This window comes from Caretta caretta, chromosome 24 (genome assembly GCF_965140235.1).
Source record: "Caretta caretta isolate rCarCar2 chromosome 24, rCarCar1.hap1, whole genome shotgun sequence".
Classification (NCBI taxonomy): domain Eukaryota; kingdom Metazoa; phylum Chordata; order Testudines; family Cheloniidae; genus Caretta; species Caretta caretta.
Window position 1 is genome coordinate 19,018,026 of NC_134229.1, and position 20,696 is coordinate 19,038,721.

The window sequence follows — 20,696 nt, forward strand, 5'->3', positions numbered from 1 at the left end:
GGGAAGTTTTAACCTAAGCTGGTAAAAGTAAGCTTAGGAGGTTTTCATGCAGGTCCCCACATCTGTACCCTAGAGTTCAGAGTGGGGAAGGAACCTTGACAGGTGTGTAGGGGAATGGATGGACAGGCTTGAAGGCAGACGGATGGATGGAGAGACAGTCTCTTAGGGGAATGGATGGATGGGTGTGTTGGGGGAAGGGTGGACGTGTAGGAGGATGGACGGACGGAAGGATGGGTGTTGTCAGGGAGTCCCCGGGCGATGCTCTGGACCTGCTCCCTACGAAGCCAGGCAGGACTCTGGGGAAGTCCCCTCTCTGGGAGCAGCCTGTCTGCAGGACACAAAGCTCACCCGGCTTCCACCTTCCTGGGTCTGATCTCGGAGCATTCAGCCTCCTCTGCCATTCCATGCGCTTCCCACAGCGAATACGCCCAGGTAGGGTCCTGGGGAAGCCAGAGGGTCCTGCACCCCAACTCCACAGTCAGACGGGACTCTCAGCCAGCCAGTAAAACAGAGGTTTATTAGACAACAGGAACATGGTCTAAAACGGAGCTTGTGGGTGCAGAGAACAGGACCCCTCAGCCAGGTCCATTTTGGGTGGCAGTGAGCTAGACAACCCCGTCTGCACTTCACTCCGTTCCCCAGCCAGCCCCAAACGGAAACTCCCTCCAGCCCCACCTCCTCTGGGCTTTGTCTCTTTCCCGGGCCAGGAGGTCACCTGATTCCTTTGTTCTCCAACCCTTTAGCTCTCACCTTGCAGGGGGGAAGGGCCCAGGCCATCAGTGGCCAGGAAACAGGGTGTCGGCCATTCTCTGTCTCCAGACCCCTGCACACACCTGCCCTCTCGGGCTCTGCAAGGATCATACACCCTTATCCCACCTAGATACTTAAGAACTGCCTAGGGGAAACTGAGGCACCCCCACACTATTCAGAGGAAACATTAAGAACACTTCCACTTCATCACAGGTGTGTCGGGGATGGATGGAGGGGCAGCCCTGCACAGCCTTGCAAAGCACACAGGGAAACTGAGGCACTCCATGGCTTCGTAGAAATAGGAGCTCAATTCCCACTTTGTCGCATCCCTCTGCGCCCCAAACTGCTGCAGACACCAGCCGGTGCACCCTGCCCCTGCCAGCACTGATCCCAGGCACTGTCTTTAACAGGGGGAGTGAGATCAACCCAGCCAAGGCCACCTCCACAAGCCCTAGGCCTGCGGGAACCGGACAGGAAAGGGGGGATGCTGGCACCAGAAATTAAAATGGAAATCCTGCTTTATTTCCCTCCTCACCAGATCCTGTCTCCTGTTACCAGTGCAGGAGTAATTCTGTGAGCCACTGCCCTGCTCAGCCACAGCCCTGCCCCACTGGTCACAGCACCTGCCTCGGTGTCTGGGAGGCAAACACACTGGTCAAAGTTGGGTGGCGCTGACTTTCCACCATCGGTCTCCGCACCGACCGTTTGCTGGCTGTGGGTGGGGTGGGACACACGCGCCAAGGGCTTAGCACGGCTGGGCTCCAGGCCCCTCTCTGCCAGCCGCCCTGTGTGACCTGGGACACACCACTTAGGCCCAGAGCTTCAAAGAGTTTGGTCCTGCTGAGGATCTGTGCCTCAGTTTCCCCCATCTGTTCAATGGGGCTGACAGCCCTGCCCCATCCCACAAGGTGGCTGTGAGGATAATACATTAAAGATGACGAGGGGTTCAGATGCCATGGTGATGGGCGCCAGATAAGTATTTAGCTAGACATGCTGGGGAGGGTGGTTAACAAGCTCCCCAGGGATGCGGTGGATGCGCCGTCGTTCGGCATCCCCCAGGCCAGGCTGGCTGCCCTCCTGGAAGATGCTTTCATCAAACACACGTGATCGGGCCCCGTGTAGGGAGGACTTCTCCAGCCAGGGCTATGCGGCAGGTCAGAGTAGATGCTGGGAATGGGCCCTTCTGGCCTGGGACGCCAGGAAAAGGGGTGAGGTGGCTCCCAGGAATCACCAGCCCTCAGGGCGCTGGTTTCATCTGTAAATAATTTTTGTGACTGTTTTGCTTCTAACCAGAAGCGAAGGAAAATGCAGGCTATTCCTTGTCCTGTGTATCCTCCGCCACGCCCAGGAACATCTCCCTCTTCTTCGGGAACGGGGTCTTTGTGAAGATTCAATCCCGGACCTGCTCTACGAACAGCTGCAATACCCGGTTCTCTCCTGTCTGTACGTCTCTGCATCCCTCTCTGCTCGTTCCCAGTGGCCCAGGCTCCGACTGAGTGTCAAACTGGTTCAGAAAAGGTTCTTTTCTGGAGAAGGGTGGGGGTCCCGTGTAGCACCTGGTGCCATAGGAGGGACCCTGATCTCAGGGGAGGGAGGCGTGCAGTGCCTGGCACAATGGGGGGCCCCCAGTAGCAGGCGGGGGGGATCTATGCAGTGCCCAGTGCAATCAGGGCCCCTGCTCTGGGGAGTCTGTGCAGCTCTTGGCAGAAGGAGGTCCCTGATCTCACTTCTTGCGGCGCTAGAAATAAGCGGGAAGAAAGTAGAGAAGGCACCTGTCCTCAGCCCTGCCCGTCAACCCCCACCAACCCTCTCTTTGGGGGTCTTGCAAGGTCGATCATCAACACCGTCTAGACGGGAGGCCGGTGCCCGAACTGCATTGCCCCGGGTCGGAGCAGCTGTTCCAGCACGGAGACCCTGCAGTGCGAGGGCCGTGCCAGCCAGTGCATTTCCATCAGCGGGCAGATCTGGGAAGGTGAGCGCCTGTCCCGGATTCCTTCCAGCCCCGGCTCTCCGGGCCGATAGGCACTAGGACAAAGGGAGGCCCGGGGCCGGGATTTCCAGTGGGCCAGGCCTCCGCAGCCTCCCAGCAGTTCCCGCTTTACCTGGCTATGCCCTTGGCCCAGCTCTGGGCAAGGCTCAGCCCCAGGCTCCCTATGGGGCCAGAGCCTCTTGTCACACCCTGTGGCTTTGCAAACGAGTTCGGAGCCACGCTCCCCTGTTTCAAAGTCAGCCGGCTTCCCCCTCTCCCTGTGGACATGGCTCTGACCTGTGTTTAAACCCAAACCCCGCTCCGTCCACACACAGAGTCCCCTGCCCCCACCTGCCCTGCCAGGGCAGCTCAGCCAGGGGAGCCTGCACCCCCTACTCGCAGTGCAGCGGTGGCGGATTAGCCAATGGGCCGCCAGGGCCTGTGCCCAGCAGCCTCAGCCCATTGGGGGCCCCCTGGAAAATGGGCACCCCTGCACCCCAAGCCCGGTGCCTGGCAGAAGTGCCAGGTGGCGGGGGAAGCCCCAGCGCCCGCATCCCAGCTGCGGCTGTGGACCGGGGACTGGAAGAGCTCTCACCCACCGTTGGCGGCGGGACAGATCTTTCCTGGTCTTGGGGACGTGGGCGGGGGGGCTGCAAGGGGGTGGGTGGACTGGGACAGGACTGTGGGTGGAACCGGGGCAGGGCCACGGGGGAAGGAGCAGAACAGGGGTGGGACTGCAGACAGAAGGGGTGGGCGGACCCCAGGGCCTGCACAGCCCAGCCTTCCCGGCTTCTCGCTGGCCACCATCAGCCTGAAGTAGCAACCGCCGCCGATGGAAGAAAAAGAGACGTCCACCATGCAGCGTGCGGCCAGCTGCTCCCCAGGGCCGGGCAGCTGAGCTCTCACCGCTGTGACCTGCCCTGGGGTCCCGGTTGCTGTCCTGTGGATGCCGTCCCTCCCCTCGACCTCCAACCTAGACCTCCCCCACTGCAACTGGAGACCATTGCTCCTCGTTCTGTCATCTGCCACCACTGAGAACAGCCGAGCTCCATCCCCTTTGGAACCCCCCTCAGGTAGTTGAAGGTGCTATCAAATTCCCCCTCACTCTTCTCTTCTGCAGACGAAAGAAGCCCAGTTCCCTCAGCCTCCCCTCCTAAGTCACGTGCTCCAGCCCCCTAATCATTTTCATTGCCCTCCGCTGGACTCTCTCCAATTTGTCCACATCCCTTCTGTCGTGGGGGGCCCAAAACTGGACCCAGTACTCCAGATGTGGCCTCACCAATGCCGAATAGAGGGGAATAATCACTTCCCTCCATCTGCTGGCAACGCTCCGACTGATGCAGCTCAAAATGCCTTTGGCCTTCTTGGCAACAAGGCCACCCTGCTGTCTCATAGCCAGCTTCTCATCCACTGTAATCCCCAGGTCCTTCTCTGCGGAAAGGTTGGCAAATACCTGCCCCCTGCGGGATCGGCTGGGGCTGCCCCGTGACATCCTGGTGGGCCCGGAGATGGGAGATTTCACAACCCTGCATGGGACACTGGCTGATCAGGTGATGCCAATGTGTCTTGAGGCCAATTTCCTTGTGCATTCGTGGAGATCAGTGGTTCTCAGCCAGGGGTCCGTGTACCCCAGGGGTACACACAGGTCTTCCAGGGTGATACATCAGCTCATCTTGATGTTTGCCTCATTTTACTACAGGCCACATATAAAGCACTAGTGAAGTCAGTACGAGCTAAAATTTCCGGACACAGTGGCTTGTTTGTGCAGCTCTATGTACTATCCACTGAACTGTAAGAACAAGATTTATATCCCAGTGGAGTTATCTTATAATTACACAGTGGAAATGAGAAAGGAAGCTATTTGTCAGTCACAATGTGGCCGTGACACTTATGTATTTTTATAATAACATAAGAAAGGACCTGTCATAAATATGAAGGGAAGGGGAACCACCTTTCTGTCCCCGGTGCTATAAAATGCCTCATGGCCAGAGGCAAAACACTTTTACCTGTTGTCATAAATATAAAGGGAAGGGTAAACTCCTTTACAATCCCTCCTGTCCAGAGGAAAAATCCTCTCACCTGTAAAGGGTTAAGATGCTAAAGGTAACCTCAGTAGTATGAGGACCCTACCGTCAATCAAACACCAACCCCGCCCCTTGACCCCTTAGTCCCACCCCTTGACCCCCACCGGAAGTGCCGCCCCATGGTGTATTACTTCCGGGGTCAAGGCTGCCGCAAGACCTGAAGCAAGGTGTGTCTTGTGACACTCACCCTACCCCTTGACCCCTTAACCCCACCCCTGGACCACTGCCCCCTTCACTGGAAGTCCCGCCCCATGGGGTATTACTTCCAGGGTCATGGCTGCCACATGACCGGAAGCAAGGTATATCATGTGACCCCTCTAACTACTCCTCCCACTTCCCTCTACCAATCAGGAGAAGTTTCGCCCCTGTAGGGCTTCCCCCAAGAGGAGATTTGACCAATCAGGGCGAGTTCTGGGGCGGGTTGTCCTCTCCACAATTGGGTCGTGTGACCCCTCTAACAACTCCTCCTCCCACCCTCTACCAATCAGGAGGGGTTTTGTTCCGATAGGACCAAGAGGAGATTTGACCAATCAGGATGAGTTCCGGGGCGGGGTGACCCATCCGGAAATGATTTGTGTGACCCCTCTAACAACTCCTCCTCCCACCAACGTCTACCAATCGGGCCGCCCCAAGAGCAGATTTGACCAAAATAGGGCAGGTTCTGGGATGGGGTGAACCACCCAGAAGAGGGGCGTGTGATCCCTCTCCCAGTCAGAGCGCAGCACCATCACCCCATAAGTCCCAGTGTCGGGCAGAAGAGGCTGTCTTTTACCAAGAGCGCATGTTTTAGAAATCATTGAAACATGGACTCCTTCACCAGCCCTGTGGGAGCTTCGGACTTTGTTTTAGCCCCGAGGGCCTTTGGACTTGTGTGGAGAAAGCGCTACATCAGCGAGAGTTCTGAGGAGGACCCTTTGGCCCAGCCATTGACGGACACACCGGAAACCGACCCCGAAACCCGGCTGCTTGTGAGGCACCGCGATGAGCGTGATGGCCTCTTGTTGTCCTCCCCCCTGGAGGTGGAAGGTCTTCATGGCTTGGGGGAGTTACGGGCGGACAAGGTGAATGAAAAAGACGTGGCTCAGGTAAATGAATGTTTAAGAAGTGAGGGTCAGGGTGGGGGTGTGTAATGGGGGGCTAGGAACCAGGGATTGTTTAAATCAAAAACCAAGCAGTGGGGAGCTTACCCTGTTTCTTTTTTGAAAAAATCTCTCGACAGCTCGATGGTGCCTTTCTGGAGGCCTTTGAGAACTTACACATCGGTAGCCCCGTGGGAGTAAATGTATCATGCATCAGCTGTTTTTGCTCATGTCTGAGACACAGATCTCAAGAGGAAAAGGACAAAATGGAAGAATGAACCAGCACAGACACCCTCATGTTAGGACTCATGGCGTCCATTTTTACGGGCGGCTGTAAAAGGTTGTGTTAAACCAGGCGATTAATAAAACTTATTTAGATGTGTTCATATGAATGTTGTCCCCCACCCACACTTGTGTTAGTAAAAGAAGGTACCAGGAAGAGTCATGTCTCCACAGGCGGCTCTGTTAAAGAAAATATATTACACCCCCGGGGAAGCTGGGAGTTTTGGCGGGGTGAACCCTCTTCTTCAAGTGGCCAAAAAGCAGAGTAAAACTTCAAATAGAAGACAAGTAACAGCTTGGCTTTCAGACCAGGATGCTTATACTTTACACAAAGCGGCTCGAATACGTTTTAAAAGAAACAAGACCATTGTTTCAGATGTGGATGCGCAATGGCAGGCAGATTTGGTGGATATGCACCAGTTCTCCAGACACAACAGCAATTTTATGTACATCTTAACAGTGGTAGACATTCTATCCAAATATGCCTGGGCCTTAGGCCTAAGAGACAAGACGAGTGGTGAGGTATCCAAGGCCTTTCAAGCTATTTTTAGCGAAGGGCCTGTGCCTCAAAAATTACAAACCGATCAGGGGAAAGAATTTTTAAACAAACCCTCAAGCAGATCGTTAAAACGGCATGGCATTCCCCATTTTGTTGCTAATAATGAAGTCAAAGCAGGGGTTGTGGAGCGGTTTAACAGAACTTTAAAAACTAGGATGTGGAGATATTTTATCTAAAACCAAAGGAGCTTTTGAAAAAGGTTATGAACAGACATTTACCGATGAGATAGTCATAGTGGATGAAGCCTTAACCAGGGGTCAGAGACCTGTATACCGATTAAAAGACTACGAGGGTGAGACAGTTCCTGGATCTTTTTGCCCTGAAGAATTACAAAAAGTAAACACCAAACGAGACAGGATTTACAGGATTGAAAAAATTCGAGCAGAGAAAGGAAAAGGGAGAAAAAAGCAACTACGGGTGAAATATTTGGGGTGGCCCGATAAGTTTAACAGCGGGGTGAAAGCTTCTCAACTCTGTGACATTTAGACACAAACAACAAACAAACAACAAAAACAAACAAAAGTTATTCCTCCTACAAAGACAGAGAAGATGAGCGACAGCGGGTTTTACATTACTTTGCCCAGCAACGCCAGCTCTGCAGTTTTTCCCCAAAACACCAGCTTGAACTTTACAATACGGCTAATGAAGCCCTTGGATCTCCCGGGTTCCTGGGAGGTGGGGTTAGTGGAAATACAATACCCGCACAGCTGGAACACTATCAGCGACGACACCCCTTTTGAAGTCACCTTTGGAGATATGGCGTGGAGTTTCATCCTACGAGGAGGTGATTACCTGTCCATACCCGAATTACTGGATCATATGAACAGTGGCTCGTCACCCCGGACCGCCTGAGACAGTCATGAACTACGACCATGTGGGTAGAAAAATTAGACTTAAATCCGCTGCTTTTACTTATATGTTTTCTACCAGCGGGGAGCTAGCTAACACCCTGGGCTTGGGCCCCAAACGCAGCGTTCAAAAATTCCCTTTCTCGGCAGACATTACAGGGTGTTTTAATCCTTTGTATCTGTACACGGATATCGTAGAACATCAGTTTGTGGGGGACTTTTCTGTTCCCCTGTTACGTTGTGTCCCCGTCCAAGGAAGGAACAACGAGTTTGTCACCATCACCTATGATAAACCTCATTATGTCCCTATCAGTAAACATCGCATCGACACCGTTACCATTGAAATAAAGCCAGATCAGAACAGAAGCGTCTCATTTCGCTTTGGCAAGGTGATCATCAAGCTACACCTGCGTCGCCGAAGAGAGCGAGTTTTCTAAAAAGCAAAACACTATTATGGTGATCCTAAAAAATTATGGCAACCCCAACATCTACAGGAACGATTACAAAGCCCAGGTGGGATATGCCCTTCCTGGATATCATGGGGCCCCCGTGATGTATGGGGTTGGCGTGGGTGGAATATTCCGTAGCCTCTTTCGAAAAGCCCTACCGCTTTTGAGGAGGGGGCTAGAGATTATTAAACCCCACGTAAAAACTGCCGCTCAAAACATAGCTAAAGACGTGGTAGGTCATGTCTCCCGTGCTTTTCTGGAGAAGGTGGGGAACACAGCTTCACAGGAAGGATCGGGGCTGATGTACATTAAAAGGAGGAAGAAGAGAAAGAGAAATGCGTCATACCTGCGACACACAGGCCCCCCGAAACCCTTTAAAAGAAGGGCTTTGACCCGCAGGGTCAGCCACAAGCGAAAGTCCAAGAGGAAGCCGGGACGAAAGAGGAAACGCTCGCTGCCTGATAAAAGAGATATATTTGAATCAACATGGCTTTTGTTCACGGCGGTTCTGAAGAGCGCACCAAATCTGAACTAGACTTGTTCCAAATAGCCCCTCCGCAGACCAGCATTGAGAAAAGCATCTACATCGAGGTGCCCCCTCTGTTGGCCGTTACGGAGTCTGCCCCCAATGACGTTTTTCTAGCAGGGAGTGGCGTAGATTATATGGATTTAAACAACACACTGCTGTCCCTGTGTTGCAAGATTGGAAAAGGAGACGGAACTGAGCTCTCCGCGGACGCCGAGGTGGGCCTGGTGAATTACCCCGTGGCCTCTATGTTTAGTCAGCTGGATGTCACGCCGGGAGACCGCCTTGTCAGCCAAAGCAACAACTGTTACCCTCACAGGGCCTTTATAGAATCGATGCTCAATGACAGCGACGACACCCTGGCCACGCAATTTTCCGCTGGCCTGTTTTACAAAGACCCTGCCGGACAACAGGAAGAAACCGGGTCGGATGGTGAGAATCTAGGGTTTGTGAGGCGTGCAAAGCTGACTGCCCAACGCAGAACAGTAGAGCTTCCGGGTCATCTACACAGCGACCTGTTTTTTCAAGAAAAACGATGGTTGAATGGAGTGGATGTGAAAATTAAACTGACGCCCAGTAAAGATGCTTTCTGTTTAATGGGCAGTGGAACCGAAGGTTTTAAACTGTGCATTCTATCAGCATCCCTTTTGGTGAAGAAAGTACGGGTGGCCCCAAACGCTCGTCTGGGGCACGCTGAGAGCCTGCTTACCGCTCATGCTAAATACCCTGTGGACTGTGTGGGAATGAAAGTGTTTAGCATCCCTGCAGGCAGCGGGGTCAGTAACCAGGAGAACCTGGTTTTGGGACAGTTACCCAAAATGCTTGTCCTAGGGTTTGTGAATAATGATGCCTTTAGCGGAAGTTACACTAAAAATCCCTTTCATTTTAAGCATTACGATATTCATTTTGTGGCCCTCTATGTGGATGGTGAACAAATACCAACCAAGCCTCTGCAACCAGACTTCGAGGCAGGGCACTGCGTGAGAGAATACATGAAGCTGGTACAGACGGCTAGTAAACGCATGAAAGATCGTTCTCTGTTAATCGACCGTCAGGAGTTTGCACAGGGTTACACCTTGTTTGCCTTTGACCTGTCCCCGGACCAGGAATGCGCCAATCACTATTCCCTGATTAAAACCGGGAACCTGAGAGCAGAAATACGTTTTGGGAAGGCTTTAACCGTTACCATCAATATGATTGTGTATGGGGTTTTTGACAACGTCATAGAGATAAATCAGAGGAGAAATGTTCTGTTTGACTACATGTGAATATGGACACCGTGCAGCTCTCACGTGCCTTATCAATGGACCCTTACACGAAAAAGAATTTCTTAGATGTGTTTCCCTGCGATTGGCTCCCTGGCGGCAAGCTGTCTCAGAGACACCTAGGTTTGGTGGTCAACACACATCCACACAACCAACAGGGTGAACACTGGCTTGCCTTGTATCTGGTGGAGCGCAACCTTGGAGAGTTTTTTGACTCATATGGGCATCCCCCAAACAGTGTGTTCTTTCCTAAAAGCATGATGAAATTTTGAAACAAAAATGCCACAGACATTGTGTTTCACAACAGACAATTACAAGACCCCAGCTCCGTCGCCTGCGGCTATCACTGCGTGTTTTTCTTACACCATCGTAGCAAGGGTTTATCTTTTGACCAGATTTCAAAATTGTATTCTAATGACTTAGTGCAAAACGACCGGCTGGGACTCCCTGACAACACCCATCCTTCCATCCGTCCATCCTCCTACACGTCCACCCTTCCCCCCACACACCCGTCCATCCATTCCCCTACGAATCTGTCTCTCCATCCATCCATCTGCCTTCACGCCCCCCATGGGGTATTATTTCCAGGGTCAAGGCTCCCACAAGACCGGAAACAAGGGATATCATGTGACCCCTCTAACAACTTCTCCCACTGCCCTCTACCAATACGGAGAGGTTTCTCCCCTGTAGGACTTCCCCCAAGAGGAGATTTGACCAATCAGGGCGAGTTCCGGGGCGGGGTGTCCTCTCCGGAAATGGGTCTTGTGTCCCCTCTACCAACTCCTCCCCCCCACCCTCTACGAATCAGGAGGGGTTTTGTCCCTATAGGACCGAGAGGAGATTTGACCAATCAGGATGAGTTCCGGGGGCGGGGTGACCCATCCGGAAATGATTCGTGTGACCCCTCTAACAACTCCTCCTCCCACCAACGTCTACCAGTCGGGCCGCCCCGAGAGCAGATTTGACCAAAATAGGGCAGGTTCTGGGATGGGGTGAACCACCCAGAAGAGGGGCGTGTGATCCCTCTGCCAGTCAGAGAGCAGCACCATCACCCCATAAGTCCCAGCATCGGGCAGAAGAGGCTGTCTTTTACCAAGAGCTCGTGTTTTAGAAATCGTGGAAACATGGACTCCTTCACCACCCCCGTGGGAACTTCAGACTTTGTTTTAGCCCCCAGGGCCTTCGACAAACTGGGGAGAAAGCGCTACATCAGCAAGAGTTCTGAGGAGGAGGCGGGGGCGACTGAGGGGCAACCTTTGGCCCAACCGTTGATGGACACATCGGACCCCGAAACCCGGCTGCTTGTGAGGCACCGCGATGAGCATGATGGCCTCTTGTTGTCCACCCCCCGAGAGGTGGAAGGTGATCATGGCTTGCGGGAGTTACGGGCAGACAAGGTGAATGCAAAAGACGTGGCTCAGGTAAATGAATGTTTAAGAGGTGACGTTCTGGGTGGGGGTGTGTAATGGGGGGCTAGGAACCAGGGATTGTGTAAATCAAAAACCAAGCAGTGGGGAGCTTACGCTGTTTCTTTTTTGAAAAAATCTCTCGACAGCTCGATGATGCCGTTCTAGAGGACCTGGAGACCCTGGACAGCATTGCACCAAGCGGCAAGGATGAACTGGGCCCCCCTTGTTTTTGCTCAACGCCGATACAAAATGTTGAAGAGGACTCCGAGAATGACGGCTAGGAGGAGTTTAGGAGGAGGCTTGGCATGGAACTGACTGAGCCAGTGTCACGTCGTGAGTGTAAAAAAGTCATGCGGACTATTGTACACGTTGCTGTTTATGCTGTTCTTAATCACTGTCTTAGGGAAAAGCTTTTTGAAGATTGTGAGGGCTGTGTCATAGATGTGCCAGGCCAGCGGCACCATGACTGTGTGACTTGGACTTCAGTGGATATAAACTGCCAGCTCCGGGGCCTGTGTACTGAGCTGGGTTTGGAAAGCTTATTAACCACTGTGATTGCCATAGGTTATGCTACGCACTGTCTGTGTCTAACCCAAGAACATTTAGCGCAAGGGGTGACCTTGATAAATGCTGTGCAATTCAGTGGAGACCCTGGCTGTGTTTTAAAGAAAATGACCAAACCGGAAGATGCCTGCTTAGAGCATTATATGGACCGGCTGTCCGCATGAAAAGTTACAGAACCCTGCTTAAGAAAAAGGCTATTTGTAAGAAATCTAAAAGGATTAAGTTAGAAAATGGTGAGGGGCCAAACATACGATATAAAACTTGGTAGCTGTAAATTTAAAAAAAAAATCTATTGAAAAGGGCTTTGTGACTATCTGTATTTCTGTTAAAAGGGCTCTGGCCCTTAAGGGAGCTTAAAGGTTTTTTTCTTTCTTTCTTTCTTTTTTTAACGGAGCATCTTGGTTCGTTTTAAAGGAGCTGTATGTCTTTTAAATAAAAAATTGTTTGTGAGCACCTCGCTCTTGTGTCTTTTCTGTAAGAGAGAGACCCATTGACAGCAAAAAGAAAAAGCTGAAATGTATGTTGTGGGAGGGGAAAAATATCCTAAAAACGTGTTTACAATAAAACAAACAGGGATTGTTCAGACATGTGGTTGAGGACAATAGAGCTGATTTATCCTGTTGAACTGAATGGGTTTAATCACCCCCCTCACTGAATAGCCAGGGTGACCGTGATTACTCACCCTTGTTGCCATAGGGTTAATTTTGATGGCGGGGGGGGGGGGTGCACCCATCGTCAGGGAGGTGGGTGGGCGAGGATGGTGAGTTCTGATTAATATGAAATGAAATAAAACCTCAGGAGTTCGCAGATGCTATTGGACAGTTTAAATATAACCCCTGGAGTTGGCAGAACTCTATTGGGCAGTTTAAATATGACGCCAGGAGTTGGTGGAACGCTATAGGCCAGTTTAAATATGACCCAGGAGTTGGTTAAAGGCCCTGGGGCATTTTTTCTAGACAGCACCCCCACCCCACCAAACTTTTTTCTTTGCAAACTTTTTTACTTCGCTATATTTTAAATAGGCCAGTTTAAATATGACCCAGGAGTTGGTTGAAGGCCTGGGGCATTTTTTCTAGAAAGCACCCGCACCCCACCTAACTTTTTTACTTTGCAAACTTTTTTACTTTTTTACTTTGCAAACTGAGATGCATTTTAATATATATATATATATTTGTGGGGGTTGTTTTTAAAGCGGTAGAAATAAACTCAAAACCTGTGTTTGTTGTACAACCTGAAATGGATTATTTTGTTTTAAAGCTATGACTTTTTTAAATAGAAAAAACACCCTAATGAATATTTTTTTATTTTAAAGTTTACTAGACAGTTTCATGTGTCTTATTAGAATGTTGTTTGCTTTACAGTACGGTCAAAACGTGAGGGGGTAAACAGCCTCAAAAGAAAAAGGAAAGAGACAACTGAAAGGAAAAATTCACCAGTATCAGTGACGGATGGATGGATGAAGCCGGGTAAATATATTTTGCTTATTAGTCTGGTTAATTTATGAGGTTTTGTATTTTAAAAGTAAATACATAGGTGTGGGTGAGAAAGCTGGCAAAGTTACGTTTTAGTAAAAAATGCATTTTTCCCCCCTGTCCCAATCAGTCACGTGCAGCCCTTCTGACAAGGCTGTAGTGGGAGCTACCAAGACACAACCCCGAGAACCACCAAAGAACCAGGAATCTGCTTTGAGACCTTTAACAAGGCAAAACAGCACAAGAGAGCAGATGAAGCATCAGGCCAGTCCAAACCTCATTTATGTCAAAGCCAAGGACAAAACAAACACTCTGGTAAAAAACATCCATGCAAACACAACTCCAGTTCCTCAGCGGCCATCGCCACACCGAGCCCTGAGAAAACTGTGAGCGAAAACGCCCACATTCACAAACCCAGAGCACGCACTCTAGGGGCTCTGAATATGCCCAGAAACACACACATTCCAAACCCGGAGCAGGCGCTCTCGGGGTTGTGAACAAAAAACCAAGGATTGATAAGCCATTCTCCCAAAATCATAAGCTTGTCACAGATCCCCCATATTCTAGTATTTTGGAAGAGTTTGATGCTTCATTCAGAAAACTGATGGACGCTGTATCCTCGGGGGGTCTAAAACAACGGCATTCTCAAAAGATTTGGAAAAAATATGATGCTTTGTTCAGAAAACTGATGGATGCTGAATCCTCAGGGGGCCTAAAAGAAAGGGGGTCTGGAAAGGGTGGCTCTGATCAGGCATGACTAGGTGTGGAAAGGGGTACCCTGAAGGGTGCACGTCAGCTCATGTGTAAACAAAAGGGCGGACAGCGCTTGGGGGATAAACAGATGGCTGCCAAAAAGTTCCAGGCCAGGGTCGCTGTAAAAATTTTAAGAAGGGCTAAAGAGGTAATGAAGAAAAAAACAAACAAAAAGAGATGCCCCCTACCGGAGGCTCTCAAACTGGCATGTCTGAAAATGGGGAGGCGAAATCAGACTCTGGTTTAGAAAATTCCCCAAAGGGCTGTCTAGATGGGGCCCCATCTGCTCCGAATGACCCTCACGGAGGTGTCTCAGAGTCTGACTCTCAATAAGTATGGGATGTAGAAGATGCCACTGATGGTTCTGCAGAGGAACCCCCAAGTAACCCTGACAATGTAGAGGTGTATATGGAGAGAGTGAGAAGTTGGCAACGTGAATTACCTAGATCTGGGGGGTCGGTGTATTGTGAGGAGTTTTGTTTTGTCAATCTTGAGGAAATAAATTCAGCTGAAAAGGTTGTTGAAGCCAGACACAGAGGGATACAGCTAGTTCTTGATGACATTAATGGTAGGGTAGGCCCTGATGATTATGTACAGTTACGTCTAGAGAGCCATCATTGAACTGACCCTTTGTTTTCAGTCAGAAGAAGTAGGGATGAGCTTTCTTAAACCAGACCTCAAAGCTGCTACAGAGCAAGAGAGAATTGCATGTCGATGGGACATTGCGCCTCGTTGTGACAGTTGTAAAAAATAGGGGTGGGGGCGCTCGAAGAGTTTTAAATTCTATTCTTAGTAGTCAAATTATTCCAAAAAAGAGACAATGTTTAGTAGAGCTGACTTACACTGGTACCAATTTCTATGTTTTGCGGGTGGGCTCTTGGCCGTCATGGCTGGTCATAAACCTACGGATGCGGAATTGTTAGCAGAGGCTAGAAAGTTGCATGAGAAACTGGGGTGGTGAGATCCAGAGAAGGTTCTGCTCAGTGACGTAGCAAAGTTTGAACAGCATTTAGGAGTTAACATACAGGTGGTGCTGTATGGTGGTGAAAGGTGGCTGGGGTTTTTTTAGGGCCTTGTGTACCCTAAGACTTACTTCATCCTGTTGCACGATGAAAATTACTTTGGGGTTCTGGCGTGGGGGTGCCGCTGAGGTGTCCTAGCTGTAGACTGTTTTGTCGGCCCAAAGAGTGTTTAGACAGACATGTCAACTGTGCATCAAAAAAACCAGTTGAATGCCTGTCTAAAACTTTGTGTGATCAGTGTCAGTCGTACGTGGACAAGCGGCACCGGTTGATCGTTGGAGATATAGACAGTCACCGCTGTTTTATGGACAGCCTTAGGAAGCCCGAATCCTCAGAAAAGTATATTTTTTATGATTTTGAATGTACGCAGGAGACTGGGTTGCATGTGCCCAATTACATTTTTGCGATGTCCCTAAAGCCAGAACAATCCTGGGAATTGAAGGGTGACGAATGTCTTTCAACGTTTGTTAAGACCTTTATTGGCAAAGAGTTCCGGGACTACACGTTCCTAGCGCACAAAGGTTCCAAAGGTGATGATGCGTACTTCAGCGTTAGACAGTTACTGAAGGAAAAGATGTGCATAGAGCTGATCACTCAGGGTAGTAAACTCATATGTGTAGAAGTTAAGGCCCTGGGCATTCGTTTTATAGACTCCTTAAACTTCTTGCCCATGAAGCTTAGCAAGCTCCCGCAGGCGATGGGGTTTGAAGGTTGCAAAGGGTATTTTCCACATTTTTTTTAACACTTTAGCAAATCAAAATTATGTGGGGCCTATGCCTGGTGTGGAGCACTGATGCCCAGGGCATGATGCCCAGGGAAAAAGCAGAGTTTCTCGACTGGTATCAAGACCACAGCTCTGAGACTTTTGACCTGCAGAAAGAGCTTGCGTATTACTGTCAGCAGGATGTAAAAATTTTGAGACAGGCTTGTATGCTATACAGAAAAGAAATGATGAAAATGACGGAGAAGGGCGATATAGTAGAGAGAGAACCTGGTAAATTCACCGAGAGAAAACTGTGTATAGTTCCATTCCGGCACATAACGCTGGCATCTGTCTGCATGGCTATGTACAGGTTTATGGTTTTGGAGCCTAACCCGGTAGCTCTTCTCCCTCCAGACAACTATCACAGACAGAAAAAGAGATATTCAACTCCATCTATTGAGTGGCTGTTGTATACCTCTCAAAAAGAAAACATACAAATACGGCACGCTTTACAGGGTGGGGAACTACAGGTAGGCCCCTACTTTGTAGACGGTTATGCCAATGTTGATGGGGTACACACAGCCTTTGAGTCTAATGGGTGTTTTTTTCACGGTTGTGTCACCTGTCATTGTGAAAAAGCACAAAACCCTATGATGGGGACAACTTTTGGATTTCTTTATTACAAGACGCAGCTCAAGACCGACTATCTAAAACGACTTGGTTTTGTAGTGAGGACTCTTTGGGAGCACGAGTGGGAGGTGATGAAAGAAACAGACAGGGAGCTTGCAAGCTTTTTAAACCGAGCCCAGTTACCCCAGCCTCTCATGCCTAGGGATGCTCTTTTTGGGGGGAGGACAAACGCTATACGTCTATATTATAAACCTAACCCCGGCGAAGAAATCCACTATTATGATTTTACCAGCCTGTACCCTTTCGTAAACAAAACCAAAGACTATCCTTTTGGATACCCCGATATAGTTTATGACAAATTTGGACCCCTTGCAAATTGTTTTGGAATTGCAAAAGTTAAAGTGTTCCCTCCACGAGGCCTCTTTTTCCCATTGTTACCTGTCAGAGTGGGTGGCAAGCTTATGTTCCCACTATGCCAAACCTATGCGGAAACCGAGCAGCGGGAGACGTGCACCCATACTGACGAGGAGAGGGCCATCCTGGGGACTTGGTGCACGGTGGAATTGAACGCTGCCATAGCGAAGGGGTACTTGGTGTCTAAAATCTATGAAATCTGGCATTTTAATGAAAAATCTGATGACCTCTTTTCAGAGTACATAAAATTACACCTCCGCCAGAAACAAGAGGCTTCAGGGTATCCCAGCTGGTGCACAGATGAAGAAAAACAAAATAAGTATGTTAACGATTTCTACCAGCAAGAAGGTGTGCGTTTACGCCAACATGAGATCAGGCTAAAGCCCACTAAACGCCAAATTGCTAAACTGTTTTTAAATTCTCTATGGGGTAAATTCGGCCAAAGAACCAACCTACCCAATAGCAGCTTTGTGAGAGACCCTGATGAATTCTTTCAGTCCCTGTTTTATGAGGTTTCATCCTGTGAGTTTATTGACGATGAACCAGCGTGCGTATCTTGGAAGCACGCAAAGGACCGTTATTCTGTCTCTGGCAATACCAATGTTTTCATAGCCTGTTTCCCCACCGCTGACGCCCGCTTAGAACGATACAGCCTCCTGGACGGGTTGCAAGAGCGGTGCCTGTACCCTGACCCTGACTCGGTGATATTTGGAAAAAGGGAGGGGGCCTGGAATCCCGCTCTGGGGGATTATTTAGGGGACCTCAAGAGCGAGCGAGATCCGCCAGATCAACACATCACCGAGTCCCCGGGCAATGCTCTGGAGCTGCTCCCTACGAAGCCAGGCAGGACTCTGGGGAAGTCTCCTCTCGGGGAGCAGCCTGTCTGCAGGACACACAGCTCACCCGGCTCCACCTTCCTGGGTCTGACCACGGAGCATTCAGCCTCCTCTGCCCCTCCCTGCGCTTCCCACAGCCAGTCCGCCCAGGAGGGGTCCTGGGGAAGCCAGAGGGTCCTGCCCCCCAACTCTGCAGTCAGACGTGACTCTCAGCCAGCCAGTAAAACAGAAGGTTTATTGGACAACAGGAACATGGTCTAAAACAGAGCTTGTGGGTGCAGAGAACAGGACCCCTCAGCCCGGTCCATTTTGGGGGGCAGTGAGCCAGACAACCCCGTCTGCACTTCACTCCACTCCCCAGCCAGCCCCAAACTGAAACTCCCTCCAGCCCCACCTCCTCTGGGCTTTGTCCCTTTCCCGGGCCAGGAGGGCTCTTGATTCCTCTGTTCTCCAACCCTTTAGCTCTCACCTTGCAGGGGGGAAGGGCCCAGGCCATCAGTGGCCAGGAAACAGGGTGTCGGCCATTCTCTGTGTCCAGACCCCTGCACACACCTGCCCTCTCGGGCTCTGCAAGGATCATACACCCTTATCCCACCACCTAGATACTTAAGAACTGCATAGGGGAAACTGAGGCACCCCCACACTATTCAGAGGAAACATTAAGAACACTTCCACTTCATCACAGGTGTGTCGGGGATGGATGGAGGGGTGGCACTGCACAGCCTTACAAAGCACAGAGGTAAACTGAGGCACTCCACGGCATCATAGAAATAGGAGCTCAATTCCCACTTTGTCGCATCTCTCTGCGCCCCAAACTGCTGCAGACACCGACCGGTGCACCCTGCCACTGCCAGCACCGATCCCAGGCACTGGCTTTAACGGCGGGAGTGAGATCAACCCAGCCAAGGCCACCTCCACAAGCCCTAGGCCTGCGGCGACCGTACGAGAAAGGGGGGACGCTGGCACCAGAAATTAAAATGGAAATCCTGCTTTATTTCCCTCCTCACCAGATCCTGTTACCAGTGTAGGAGAAATTCTGTGAGCAACTGCCGTGCTCAGCCACAGCCCAACCCCGCTGGTCACAGCACCTGCCTCGGTGTCTGGGAGGCAAACGCACTGGTCAAAGGTGGGTGGCGCTGACTTTCCACCATCGTTCTCCGCACCGACTGTTTGCTGGCTGTGGGCGGGACACGCGTGCCAAGGGCTCAGCACACCTGAGCTCCAGGCCCCCCTCTGCCAGCCGCCCTGTGTGACCTGGGACACACCACTTAGGCCCAGAGCTTCAAAGAGTTAGGTCCTGCTGAGGATCTGTGCCTCAGTTTCCCCCATCTGTTCAATGCGGGTGACAGCCCTGCCCCATCCCACAAGGTGGCTGTGAGGATAATACATTAAAGATGATGCAGGGTTCAGATACCATGATGATGCGTGCCAGACAAGTATTTAGCTAGACATGCTGGGGAGGGTGGTTAACAAGCTCCTTAGGGATGCGGTGGATGCGCCGTCCCTCGGCATCCCCCAGGCCAGGCTGGCTGCCCTCCTGGAAGATGCTTTCATCAAACGCACGTGATTGGGCCCCGTGTAGGGATGACTTCTCCAGCCTGGGCTATGCGGCAGGTCAGACTAGGTGCTGGGTATGGGTCCTTCTGGCCTGGGACGCCAGGAAAAGGGGTGAGGTGGCTCCCAGGAATCACCAGCCCTCGGGGCGCTGGTTTCATCTGTAAATAATTTTTGAAACTGTTTTGCTTCTGTAAGCAGTGTCAGGATGAGCTCCACCCCGACATCTGGTGTTGAGGTGTGGCAAGTTGTGGAAAAGAACTTCAGGGGCTGATCTCATTTGCATAGGCACACCCACCACACCTAGAATGAGGCCATAGCTGCCCAAAGGTCACTTTGGCTGCTATGGGATCCCCAGTGTCTCTGTTATTGGGGCAGGAAGAATAAATTGTTATTATCCTGATTATGGGAACTGTGCTTGGAACTGTACTTGGCCTTTTGTTATGATGGAGGGACTCACCATCAACTAAGTAGCACTCGCTAGGCAAGGGTCATGGGTTCCAAAACTCTGTGAATGGAGAGAGGCTGGGGATAAGTCTTAATACTTGTTGGTGTGGGCCCCTTAGTGAGGGCCTTACATGTTAATTGTGCTTTCTTCTCTTTGTCTCCACTGTAAAATATCAGAGCTAATTTTGATTTCATTAGAAGTCTAGTTACAGGCTGCTGAGCTCACTTTGGGCTAATAGTGCACCAGCCCTGAGGCTCCCCTACTACAAGCTGAATTCACCTAAGAGCTGAAATCACTGAGCGTTGTGTTAAGTAGTGGGGGAGCCTGTAGTTCTATCGTGGAGCAGTTTGCAGGACGGCTGGAGTGCCTTGTGGACCGGCTGGTGGAGCAGTTCGTTGGATGGCGGGAGCTGCTTGTGGGCCGCGGAGCGGAGCTGAGCGAAGGAGTTCGTGGGGCGGCTGGCAGAGCGGAGCGAAGGCCTATGGAGCTGTGGGGTGGTCAGCTTCAGATCATGTAAGGTGCCTCTTACCCCTGTCCCATGTCCATCCAGGTTGGGGGGTAAGGCTCCGCAGATAAACTTTCGAACTCTGGGGCTGCCCTGACCAGGGACAGAGACTTTTGGGTCTTGGACTTTTGGGACTTTGGGTGATTTGGGGTTGCTGGACTCAAGAACCAAAGGGAAAGGGGCATGCCCCAATTTGCTTGGGGTGGGTTTTTTTTGCTCATGGGTTGTGTTACGAATCCTGTTGGTGGTGTTTTCCCCAACATAATGCCACATTGTTTCTCTCTCTTATTAAAAGGCTTTTGCTACACTCAGACTATGTGCTTGCGAGAGGGGAATATTGCCTCTTGGAGGCGCTCAGCAAGGGTGGTATATATTTGTCCCAGGTCACTGGGTGGGGGCTCGAGCCGGTTTGCATTGTGTTATTGGAATGGATCCCCTAGATATTGAACCCGGCCCTTGTTGCTGCCAACTCTGATGGGCAGAAGGGTTACACTTCTAACCAGAAGCGAAGGGAAATGCAGGCTATTCCTTCTCCTGTGTCTCCTCCGCCACGCCCAGGAACATCTCCCTCTTCT